Source organism: Enhydra lutris, unplaced genomic scaffold (genome assembly GCF_002288905.1).
Source record: "Enhydra lutris kenyoni isolate GAN:26980312 unplaced genomic scaffold, ASM228890v2 scaffoldscaffold8, whole genome shotgun sequence".
Taxonomy (NCBI): domain Eukaryota; kingdom Metazoa; phylum Chordata; class Mammalia; order Carnivora; family Mustelidae; genus Enhydra; species Enhydra lutris.
The window spans coordinates 29,821,700-29,834,986 of NW_019154092.1; the positions used below are offsets into that span (position 1 = coordinate 29,821,700).

A 13,287-nucleotide genomic window follows, 5' to 3' on the forward strand; every position below is an offset into this window, starting at 1 on the left:
GGATCAAGGAGTATTTTTAACTTTTAAGTCTTATTATTTAAGAAATACATTTTGTAAGGCTATAGCTGCTATAGGTAATGATTCCTCTGATGGATCTGGGCAAAGTCAGTTAAATACTTTCTGGAAACTCTAGACGCTATGAAGAACATAATGTGATTCATGGGAAGAGGCTGAAATATCAACATTAACAGGACTCTGGAAGAAGTTATTCCAGCCCTCATGGACGACTTTGACGGGTTCAAGACATCAGTGGAGGAAGTCACTGCAGATGTGGTAGAAATAGCAAAAGAACTAGAATTAGTAGAGTCTGAAGTTGTGACTGAATTGCACTTTTTGATAAAATTTGCACAGATGAGGAGTTATTTCTTGTGATGAGCAAAGAAAGTGGCTTCTTGAGATAGCATCTACTCCTGGTGAAAATGCTGTGAAGATTGTTGAAATGACAGCAGAGGATTTACAATATCATATAAATTTAGTTGATCAAGCAGCAGTAGAGTTTGAGAAAATTGACTCTAATTTTTTTTCAAGATTTTATTTATTTATTTGAGAGAGAGCAGAGAGCACAAAGTGGAGGGTAGAGGGGAAGAGGGAGAGGAAGAAGTGGACTCCCCGCTGAGCAGGGAGCCTGACGGGGGGCTCCATCCCTTGACCCTGAGATCATGACCCGAGCCGAAGGCAGACACCTAAGCAACTGAGTTACCCAGGTACCCCAGTTGACTCTAATTTTGAAAGAAGTTATGCTGTCGGTAAAATACTGTCAAACAGCCTAGCATGCTACAGAGAAGTTACTCATGAAAGGAAGAGTCAGTTGATATGGCAAATTTCATTGTTGTCTTATTTTAAGAAATTGCCACAGTCAGCCCAACCTTCAGCATCCACTGTCCTGATCAGTCAGTAGCCATCAACGCAGAGGCAAGACCCTTCATCAGCAAAATGATTACGACTCTGAAAGCTCAGATAATGATTAGCATTTTTTTAGCGATGAAGTATTTTTTGAGGTATGTACATTAGTTTTTTTAGACACAATACTATCACATCTTAATAAACTAAAATGTAAACTTCTATATGTATTGTGAAACAAAAAATTAATATTACTTTATTTATTATGGTGGTCTGGAACTGAACCCACAGTATCTTTAAGATATGCCTGTATTTCTTCCCTCTCATGTGCTGTTGAACCTGTGAAGTGAATTCTATATTTCAGACTTCATATATTTGTGTTCTTCGTGGTTCTGTATGGTTCCTTTTTATGCTTTGTATTTACCTGATGAGTTACTTCTCTTCCTTTATTTTTCTTAAGTTCTTGAACACATGGTTAGTAGCTGCTTTATAGCCCTTGTCTACTAATTCCAACATCTGGGTAATCTTGTGTCCAAAGTATATTGACTGCTTTTTTTTTTTTTTTTTTAACCATAGTCACATTCTCTTGTTTATTTTCATGTCTAGTAATTTTTTATTGAATACTGAATGTTATAAATGCTTTTGTGATCCATAATTCTGTTTTCTCCGAAAGAGTGTTGATTCTTTGTTGTTCTAGCAGGCAGTTAACTGGCTGGACTTAAATCCCAAACTCTGTTTCTCCTGCATTGGGCAACAACCTGATCTCTTGCTCAGTTCTTTCAGCCATTTTAGGCATTTCTTTTCTTTGGGACCTCTGGAGTCTCCTGTGTTGTGTGTTTAGGGCTTAGGTAAGGATTGTGGTGAGGTTTAAATACATAAATATATCTAGGATTTTCTTCCTTACTTTCCAGTTGTCCTACTGGCCCCAGCCTTCATCCTTTGATGCCACAAGCCAATGAGAGTGAGAGCTCCTTCTTGAGTTTTACCTGCTGCACACGATGCAAGGTGGTCTCTGCCTTCAGGCAAACAGCCATAAAAAGGCAAATCTCACCTAGTATAGTTCCCCTCTTTCAAGGGTTGCCTTTTCTTTTCTGTGTTTTGGTTGCTGTTTAGTGCTTCTCTAATTTAAAAAAAATTTTTTTTAAGTTTTTATTTGAATTCCCGTTGACATACAGTGTAATATTAGTTTCAGGCGTCCAATATAGTGATTCAACACTTCCGTGCAACCCCTGGTGCTCATCACAAGGGCCCTCCACAATCCCCATCACCTATGTAACCTATCCAGTGCTTTTCAGTAGTGGTTTTTATGTTTGGGCCAGAGTTTGTAATTATTGTTTGTGGGAGGGTTACTCCAGTAGGAACAGTTTCACCTTTCTCTGTGTAAGTCTTTCATGTTTTATTTTTAAAGACTTTTTTTTAGAGCAGTTACATGTTTAGAGTAAAACTGAGAGGAAGGTGTAGATACTTCCCGTGTGCTTTCTGCCCCCACCCATAAATAGCTCCCCTATTATAGGTATAATTTCTCCTTCATCACCTCTGAGACAGCGTAACTTTTCCCAAATGTGCCCAACAGTTTTCCCCTTGGGTCCTGTTCGTTGAGATTTGGTCACTTGCACCAGGAAGAGGAATAGAAGAGCCATGGCTAGCTTGAATGAATAGAGAAAAGGTAGTCTAGCAGGGAATGATCAGTTGAATTCAGTTGGAGATCTAATGGAGTGAAGCATGGTGTATGTGGAGGGGGGTAAGGCATAAGCAGTACTGGGACGCCTGCATGGGCTCAGTCGTTACGTGGCTGCCTTTGGCTCAAGTCAGTATCCCAGGGTCCTGGGATGGAGCCCTGCATCAGGTTCCCTGCTTAGCAGGCAGTCTACTTCTCATTCCTCCTCCCCACTTGTGCTCTCTCTATCAAATAAATAGGTAAAATCTTAAAACAAAACAAAACAAAACAAAAAAACAAAAACAAAGGAATAAATAGTTCCTGCTGCAGGTGCTATCTCTGTGTCTTTGGCCTTCCCACCTGGAAAGTGAATATCCTGATAGATTTCTAAGAGGAAGAACAATAGTTTTTTTCCACTGAGCTTGCTGTTGGATCTCAGTAATATTTTATTCATGTATTAGACATTAACTGAACACCTATTATGCGCAAGCTTTGGGGAAACACCTGTTATGTGCCCGTGTTCAGCATTAGAGATCTGGCTAAATAAGACATGAGTTTTGCCCTCAGGTATGGCTGACTTAAAGTCCAGTGGGATAGGTTGGCTGAAGTAATAAGGGGGGGAGGATAGAGTTATTCTGTAATAATCTGATTTTAGGAAATTTATTTTTCAACAGGAAATGTGGGACATGTGGATTTGGGATATGAATTCATTTGAAAAACCACTTTGGGGTAAGTTGATAGCTGGGTGTGAATGACTTCAGGGTTGCACTTCTCTTTGCCTTGGGGCTTGCTCTTACAGCTGTGGAGGTTTCATAGTTGTGTTGATGGGACTTTTTGCCTCATCTATACGTAAGTGAATGGCTTGTATTAAAATGCAAATTCAGGGGCGCCTGGGTGGCTCAGTGGGTTAAGCCGCTGCCTTCGGCTCAGGTCATGATCTCAGAGTCCTGGGATCGAGCCCCGCATCGGGCTCTCTGCTCTCTAGGGGAGCCTGCTTCCTCCTCTCTCTCTGCCTGCCTCTCTGCCTGCTTGTGATCTCTCTGTCAAATAAATAAATAAAATCTTAAAAAAAAAAAAAAAATAAAATAAAATGCAAATTCAATTATTTGAGAAATGTAACCATCAGGCACGATCCCAGTACTAATTAATTAGTGCATTCATATTTCCTCAGGGAGGTCAGTTTGAAGACTAGATGAATATCAGTCTAGGAATAAAAAATTTTTATATGGGGTTTAACGTGCTTGAGCTCACCCAAGAATCCTGTCATGTGGACTGGGAATCACACTCATAGAATCAGTGTTAAAGATTCAGTTAAAGTTTACCTCTGAGTTTCTTTTTGTAGTACTCTGCATGACCATTTGAATAATCATTGCATCAGTACAAGTATAAAAGTTCCTGGTTTTTGGTTTCATCTAAGAAAGTACCTCTAGAAATACTATTTAATATTTACTGAGTGTGTGCTGATATCTAAGTGGTGTACATTACCTCATTTAATTTAATGAAATGGGACTATAAGGTGGGCATGTTTTTCTCAAAGTAATGAAGAGCCCTGAATATATGCAAATAAAGAGTAACATTTCTAGGATTGCTTAGCTAGTAAGTGTTGGAATTGAAACTTGAACCCAGATTTGAATATCAGCATTTGGACTAATAGATACTCACTTCTCTTTTAATATGCTGATTGTGTTTGGGGTTCCCACAGCTACCCCCAGGTTTAGTGATTGGCTAGGAGGACTCACAGGATTCAGCATGTAGTCATAAGAACAACTAAGACTTCTTAGAGTGAAAGGATACAAAGTAGTTTTGACAAAGGGAAAAGTGCATAGGGTGAAGTCTGGAGGACAATAGGCACAAGCTTCCAAGAACCTCTCCCAGGGGAGTCACACTGGATGTGCTCTAGCAATGAATTGTGACAATAACATGTGAAGTGTTACAGGCTGGGGAAACTCACTAAACTCAGTGCCAGTGTTTTCATTGGGGCTGGTCATTGTGGCCTAGCATGTACCAAAATTTTAGTCTCCCAGAAGGCAGTCATGTGGTTTACACAAACTATATTGTTTGACAAATGGGTTAGGCACAGTTAGGTACACTTACCATTTGAGGTGAGTTTTATATCACTGTAGGGAATTGTGTATCATTTAAGTTACCAGATGCCAGTCAAGGGCCCACCTTGCAACCAAGCCCTTTCTAGGGATAGTAATCTTGTGACTGCTGTGTTCACTTTTACCCTGTACATTGGTTTATTCATTTAAGCAGATTGTGATTATGATCATGTAGCATTTAGAAGTAGGTCTTACGGCAAACCAAATGCTTTAATGGTGTTTATTTTTATGGCAGTACCATAACTGCCTATTAGTTTTGATCTTCTGGACTCCCCCAACTTAACATAATGTTGTACTCCTGGCTAAGGTTTATTACAGCAAAAGATGCAGTACAGGAACCAGCAGGAAGAAGCTACATGCAGGTGAATGCTAGGAAGATAAGACACAAATGTTGATGTCTTTCCTCTGTGAGGCTCACATGGACGTATTTTTCTGTGGCCAGCCCTGGTGGCTAAAACTTAGGACCCTGACCAGACACCAGGTGCACATCATAAATCTTGATGCCTACTTTAAACAATGCTGACAGTCTGATATATCCTGACCTGCTGCCTCTGACATCCTTAGCCAGGGACTGTGAACATTCCAGGAGTTTAGTTTTCAGAGTTTGGACGGGGGTCATTACCATGGCTCCAGGCATCCCCCAGAGATTAGGAAAGCCTGAGTAAAACAGACCTGCAGTGTTAACTCTCTCCCTGCAGCGTCCTATTGTATTGTTAAATGTAACATTTAATGCTGATACATTTTTTCTGAATCTGATATTCTAAACTTAGAAAAAAAAATAGTAAATATAGTTGCTAAATTTCACTTCTCTTAGAATTCTTTTCACTTCTTTTAGATTCTTTTCTTTTGGGAATTTATATAATGGTGACTTCTGGATTTACCATTTTTGTCCACAACTATGTGGGTTGTATATGTTATGTTAAAGAATAGTGCAGAAATGTGAAGTGTAAACAGTTAAATTAAAATATTACAAAATTAACCTTCACTTTATGAAGATCTTCCTGTGAACACAATAGGATTTTTTATGGAATTTGCAGATGCACAGAAATACCAGTTTTTCAGAAAAAGAATAACTCATAGTTTAAAAATTGGCTGATTCCAGGATTTGAAACCAATCTTTATTTATCTATTGCTATTTGAAATCTGTATTGTGTGAAAAAGACAAAGTAGATGGAGAAAGCTCTGTCCTTGAAAATGTTAAGTTCTCTGAGTTAACAGAGTTAGATATGTTTCTTTATTGCCAAACTTCACAGAACCTTTAGGGCAATAACGTGCAGTGTGGATCTCCCAGGGCATAGAGAGACTGTAACATTTCTCTAACTTACTTGACCATGGAGTTTCTTCAGTAAGATCCCACAGGTGTGGATCCTGCAGTGCAGTGTTCTTTAGAACAAAATAGGATGGGGCACCTGGGTGGCTCAGTTGGTTAAGCGTCTGTCTGCCTTCCCTGGGTCCTGGATGGAGCCCTGCACGGAGCCCTGCACTGGGCTGCCTGCTCAGTTAGGAGCCTGCTTCTCTCTCTCCCTCGCCTGCTGCTCCCCCTGCTTGCTCTCTCAGTCAAAAAAAAAAAATAAATAAATAAAATCTTAAAAAAAAAAAAAAGAAAGAAAGAATGAACCTTGTTGCAGAAAAGTTTAATATCTTACTGCCTTCTGATAAAAACTAGTTAGAAACTTCCCTATCTGTATGTCTTTTTCCTGCCAGGCTTCCTGAGTTGATGTTTCTCTTTTGTAATGTGAATGGTGCATCTCTTAGGTTCGTGTTTAACTGTGTGATAAGGGCTTCCATTGTGTGGATCATTGCCTTCAGGCATGTACCACCTAGGTACCTGACCTGGTATCAAGAATGTAATTGGCGGGGCTGCCTGGGTGGCTCAGTGGGTTAAGCCTCTGCCTTCAGCTCAGGTCCTGATCTCAGGGTTCTGGGATCGAGTCCCACATCGGGCTCTCTGCTAGGCAGGGAGCCTGCTTCCTCCTCCTCTCTCGAATGGTGCATCTCTTAGGTTCGTGTTTAATTGCTCTCTGTCAAATAAATAAAATCTTTAAAAAAAAAAAAAAAGAATGTAATTGGCGAAGACTCAGTAAATACCCTGAGAGCATGGGATGAACTGTGACTCTAAAATACTGAACCCCCCTTTCTTTTTTAAAGGAACAACAGTATAGTAGACATAAAAGTTAGGTGCTGTAAGTTTTAATAATGACATCATTTTGTAAGATATTTTCAGAATTTTTCTTTTATCTTTTTAAGCATTTAAAAAATATGTTTTAGAGAGGGAGGGAGAGAGAGAGCCCAAGCACAAGTCGGGTTGAGGGTAAAGGACAAGCAGACTCCCTGGTGAGCACAGAGCTCCACTTGGGGCTCAGTCTCAGGACCCTGAGGTGATGATGTGAGCTGAAACCAAGAGGTGGATGCTGAACTGACTGCGCCACCCAGCTGCCCCTGGAATTCTTCTTTTGAATGGCTCTTGAGTTGAACTCCTCATTACCAACTTCTTCTCTATGACTTGTATCATTTTTAAAATTTAATTTAATCCTAACAGTAGGATTATTCTATCATAGACATGTAAACTTTTAACTACTAGATTTTCTTTTTTCAGTAGGTGGAATATCGTTTTTAGGAATTATGGTTGTTATAGCTAAGGAAGGCCAGTTGGTCAATAGTAGCCAAGGCCCTCCTCAAGAAGTAGTGCAAGGTGCGAAGACTTCTTTAGTGTATATCAAGAATTGCTATAAAGCTGTAAGTAAGACAGCAATGTGGTATAAGGTAGATGGTTCGGTGGAACAGAACTTAGAACCCTGGCAATCTGGTTTATGACAAAGTTTGCATTGCATGTACACCTTTAGTAAGAGGATGAACTTTCCACACAGTATGGCAGGACATTTCGTTAGCCACATGGAAGAAAGCGATGTTGAATCTCTATTTAAACCTGAAAGGTAAAACTTAAAAATTTGTAGACATTAGAACTTTATTTTTAATGATATCTAAATAGAAAAGAATTTCTTAAGACATAGAAAATGTAAACCACAAAAGCCACCTCTTATTAAGAAGACAATCTATAAGCTGGGAAAAGATTCTTGCAGTGCATGTAGCCAAAGTAAGATTAGAATCCAGACTGCACAAAGGTCTTTAGAAACTTATAGGAAAAAGAACAACCCACTGAATAGAATAGTGGCCTAGACTTCATAGGCATATTAGAGAAGCAGAAATGGAATGACCAGTAATGTCAGAGACAGTGGGGAAGTGCAAATTAAAACTACATTAAGATACCAACTACATACTCCAGATTGTCAGAAAATAAGAAAGTCTGACATCAGTAAGTGTTGCCAGGGAGCACACCCAGAGCTCTCGGTTTGCTTACTGTTTTGCATCAACCACCTGGGAAAACAAATTGGTCATGTTTAGTCTTACTGAAAATCTGCATTCCCTATGACCTAATACCTTTATGTGTGTTCTCTAGGTCAGGGGTTGGTGTGACAACTCATGTGTTAAAAAAGATTTTTACATTTTAAAATTGTGAAGTGAAACAAAATTATGTAATTTATAATGTGGAAATTACATGAAATTCAGATTTCACTGTCCATAAATAAAGTTCAGTTGGAATACTGTCACACTTACATGTTTATGTTGTTTATGTCTGCTTTTGTGGTGTAGTACCAGAGTTGAATGCTTACACTGTAGATCTGTCTTGCAAAGCCTAAAATATTTACCATCTTGTCCTTTGCAGAAGTTTACCACCCTTGCCCTGCACCCCTTACTCCTGCACATGTGTGCCAGGAAACATGTTTAGGAATGTTCCTAACAGTACTGTTTGTAACTATAGAAACCTAGAAAGAACCACATGTCTATTAAGCATAAAGTGGATAAACTGTGGTATGCTAAGCCAGTGGAATACTACTGAGTAGTAAACACAAATTGATTGTAACTGCAAGCAACATACGATGGCTCTCGGGAACTTGGTATTAAAAAAAAGAAAAAAGGAAGACAGATTTTTCCATTTATGAGCAATTCAGGAACAGACACATGTAAAGAAGGCATTGCTAAGGCTACCAGTGAGGTAAAACTGTCAGGAAAAGAAAGAATGGTAAGTTTGGAATAGAAGTTGCGTTTGAGGAGCTGGGAAAGGGATGGTATTGGAGAGGGAACTTTGAAGATTGTTTTCTTATTCTTAAACTGGGTGGTGGATACATGATACATGTGTTACGATCCTTTATTTCAGTGATGTTCCTCCTACATACTTTCGATATTTGATGTATTTCTGTGATTTGGAGTATTAAAAATTATCTATTCAAATAGTATAGTTTGCCTCATGATGTATAGTTGTTTATAACTAGTAAAAGGGAACCTCATCAGTTGACTAGAACCTGCTTGGTTTCACCTGTTGGTCTCCTCCTCTTTCCTCCCCACCTCTCCACATCCCAGGTGTTCTGGTTGTGTTAGGAACCGATTTCTTTTCTTTTTAAATGTTTATTTATTTTTTAAATTTCTTTTCAGTGTTCCAGAATTCATTGTTTATGCACCAAAACCAGTGCTCCATGCAATATGTGCCCTCCATAATACCCACCACCAGGCTTACCCAACCTCCCACCCCCTGCCCCTCCAAAACCTTCAGATTGTTTTTCAGAGTCCACAGTCTCTCATGGTTCACCTCTCCCTCCAATTTTCCCCAACTCCCTTCTCCTCTCCATCTCCCCATGTCCTCTGTGTTATTTCTTATGCTCCACAAATAAGCGAAGGAAGCATCAGGGACTTGGTCGCCATCCGGACTCTCTGCCTCTTGTTCTGTATGCCTCTCCGTGGGCTCATTCTCTTGAACTTGAAGGTGGCCTTTCTCCTGGTGTTGGGCAGTGTGGTTGACCGCAGAGCTGCTTGCATAGCCTCCAGCTCTGTGACTTGAAAAGCCAAGGGGTGAGGTCCTGTGGTTGGCCTGGCCATGTCACTTGACTATCTTCTGACCAGGGAGCTGGGTCTGTTACCAGAAGAAACCTTTGGGGGAGGGTAAGAGCAAGAGTCAGCATCATGAACCAGAAAGCTCCCTTGGTTTATATCTATTTTATGTCTATTTTTTACGGGTACATTAATACATGGCATTTGACATAGCTTTTTTTTTTTTTTTTAAGATTTTATTTATTTGACAGAGATCACAGTAGGCAGAGAGGTAGGCAGAGAGAGAGTGAGGGAAGCAGGCTCCCCACTGAGCAGAGAGCCCAACGTGGGGCTTGATCCCAGGACCCTGAGATCATGGCCCGAGCTGAAGGCAGAGGTTTTAACCCACTGAGACACCCAGATGCCCCTTGACATAGCTTTGTAAATATCAAGGCTAGTTTGAAATGACCCTTAAGACATCTGATGTTGCCTATAACGTGATATCCAGTAGTTGAGGTGGAATAGGGGTTAGGAATGTCTGTTGAACCTATAACTTAAAAGAAAAATCAAGGGGCACCTGGGTGGCTCAGTGGGTTAAAGCTCTGCTTTTGGCTTGGGTCGTGGTCCCGGGGTCCTGGGATCAAGCCCCACTTCGGGCTCTCTGGTCAGCGGGGAGCTGGCTTCCTCCTGCCTCTCTCTGCCTGCATCTCTGCCCGCTTATGATCTCTGTCAAATAAATAAATAAAATCTTAAAAAAAAAATCAAAATACAGTATCACCACAAATATCTCTTTTGCTACCCCTTTAAAGTCACAGCCATTCCTTTCTTTTCTCCCTGATAAGGACATTTAAGACATTAAATGTTTGAGTCAAACTAGACATTACAAAGTTGCTTTAAGACATATCTCCTGTATTCCAAAGACTGGGAGGACACTTAACCAATTGGTGGTAGTGTTCAATTGGGATGAGTGTTTACAGGGGGTTTTCTATCTTTTCTTTTACTTTTTGTTTGCCAAATCCTTTGCATTGAGCATGTATTACTTTATAATTGAGCATGTATTGCTTTATAATTAGGAAAAATGTTAATTTTTAAAGGTATTGCTAGACGTTAAGTCAGTTTATCACCTTGGAAATTGACATTCCATTCAAGATACTGGTAAATTTTATAGGAGTCTATACCACGAATACCCCAAATGATAAACATGTTTCCCCAACCTCTAAACTTGGAGTAGCACCTGGGAAACAATTAGAGAAAGAGACTATCTAAATTTATATGGCATGTGAACATTAGTTTGTACAGAATTTTTAGACTAGTTCTTAACTAATTTTTTGTTAAATAGAATGAGAGTATGCTGATACCTAAAAATTGGTTCATGTTTTTGGCTGGTGAATGAGTCTTCTCATTGCCAAATTTTAGTAAGTAATCACTTGACAACTCAAAGACAGTGGGAGAAATGTTGGCCTTAAACACTTCACTGGAAGTGGAAACTATAAAATTATAAGCTAAAGCACTAGAGCCATACTTACCTCAGCCAGTGAGTAAAAGGCCAGAATACCTGTGACTTTGTTTTGACAACTTTGGCCTCGTTATTATCTTTGTTACTGGTATAAGGTAGGATCTAAGTTTATTTCGTATCATATAGAAAGCCATTTGTCCCTCTATCAGTTTTCTACTCTCATCTGTGGTAGTACCAGTTTTCTGTACATGTATGGGTTTGTTTTAGAGAACCACATGGTTTTAGATTCTTCGGCTTTATTATAAATCCAGTCCCGAAAAGCTTCGTTTCTGTTTTGATTAGAATTGTATTAAATTTATAGAATAATTTTGGAAAGAGGCTATTACTTTTTTTTCTCCTGAACATAGTATAACTAGCCATTAGTTCTCTTATACCCCTTATAAGTTCTCTTAAAAGTTCTCTTATACCCCTCAGTAAAGCTCTACAACTTTTTCTGTGTCTTGGACGTATTTTGTTAAAGGTTTTGTTTTTTTTGGGGGGGTGGTTTTTTTTGTTTTGTTTTGTTTTGAGATTTATTTATTTGAGAGAGGGAGAAGGAGAAGCAGGCTCCCCGCTGAGCAGGGAGCCCTCTGTGGCCTCTGTCCCAGGACCCTGGGATCATGACCCAAGCTGAAGGCAGACATTTAACTGAGCCACCAGGAGCCCCTATTTTGTTCAAGTTTATCCCCAAATATCTTAGGGTTTTTATAGCTATTTTGAATATGATTTGTTTTCTTTTATATATTTGAAGTAGTTACTATTACTATACAGGACATGATTGTTATATGTTCATCTTGTATTTAGCAACCTTTTTTTTTTTTTTTTTTTAAAGATTTTATTTATTTATTTGAGAGAGAGCACAGAGGGAATGTGAGAGGGAGAAGCAGACTCCCAACTCAGCAGAGAGCCCTATCCCGGGACCCTGAGATCATGACCTGAGCCAAAGGCAGATGCCCACCCAGCTGAGCCACCCAGGCACCCCTTGTATTCAGCAACCTTGATGAGGTCATGAATTAGCTGTAATGATTTATCTATTGATATCTTTTGAGTTTCTGATAGAAATCATGTCATCTGCAAATAATTTTGTCTCTTTTTCTCTCCCTCATCCTTATTCCTTTTCTTGACTTACTGCTTAGACTCTAGTACGATGTGAAATTAAAGTAAGGTTGCATAAGTCATTTCATGTTACAGAAGTGCAAGACAAGTCGACAAGTCGTGTCATTAAATATCTTTACTGTAGATTAAAAAATTCTCTTTTTAGGCCTTTTTTGTTGTTGAAATCCTATATTGATGAATTATCTCCAAAGGTAATGGCTGCAGACAATAGACATTTTTTATCTTGTATTTGCTTGGGTCAGGAATGCAGGAGCTTCTTAGTAGTAGTAGTACTTAAGTAGTAGTACTTAAGTGTCCTTCTGACATTGTGCTGGCTTTCCCCAGAGTGTGAGCTGAGAGAAAGCTGAGGATGTGTGTTTTATGACCAGGCTTGAAATCTCTCACCATTACTTCTACCATATTCTGTTGACTAGAAGCATATCACCAAGTCCAGCCCCATGCTAGGAGGGAAATTAAACTCCAAAAAATTTGTTTTGTATATTGATTTTTTTAAAGTCTGTCTGCCCCAGCGATGTTGCATAGGAGCAAGGGCTTCTGTCCTTATACCTTTACCTTAGACTGTTCCTTTGGGCCCCAAACTTTTGTATCCTTAGCTGCGGTTAATATCTCTTCTTGAAGGTATCAGGGTTATCTGATACTCAACATGTCCAAAGTCAGACAAGTTTCTTCCCATCTTGCATCTTCCTCCCTTCCAAAGATCTGCCCTCGTTCTTTGGTTCCTGTTTCTATGACTGGCACCACTCTGCATCCATTGGTACAAGCCAGGATTTCCTCCTCTTTCGCCCCATCTAATTTGTCCTTAAATCCCGTTGAGTTTGTCCCTGAGTACCTCTTGAGTCTGGCCACTCTTATCCAGCTCCAGCTTTATCTCACATCGCAGTTTCCTCTTCTTTTGTCTTTGATCCCCTGACCTCTCAGTGCTGGGCTCCTTCCTGCCACAGAGCCTTTGCTACTCACTGCCCCCAATGCTTATTTTCCCCTCAAATCCTGTCTTCCTCAGGGAAGCCTTCCTGACAAAGTCCAATCTTTGTAATACAGATGTTTATATTGCTGTGTACCTCCCTTCAAAACAATGATCACCAGTGAAATTTTATGTATGTGTGGCTGTTTGCCTAATCCCTGCTTTCCTGGAGCCAGCTCTAAATTTCATAAGGGCAAGGGGTGTGCATTCTGTTCATTTTTGTATTCCATGCATTTGACACAGTCCGTGTTTT

General features: G+C 39.7%; 1 protein-coding gene across 1 annotated transcript in view; it reads left to right on the plus strand.

The window, feature by feature from the left end:
- Positions 1-3,172: 3,172 nt before the first annotated feature.
- Positions 3,173-13,287, plus strand: part of LOC111142596 (polypeptide N-acetylgalactosaminyltransferase 1) — a 77,270-nt gene continuing 67,155 nt past the window's right edge. The window contains exon 1 of the mRNA XM_022495893.1: positions 3,173-3,226. The gene's annotated coding sequence lies outside the window, so the exon portion shown is untranslated. The remainder of the gene's footprint in view (positions 3,227-13,287) is intronic.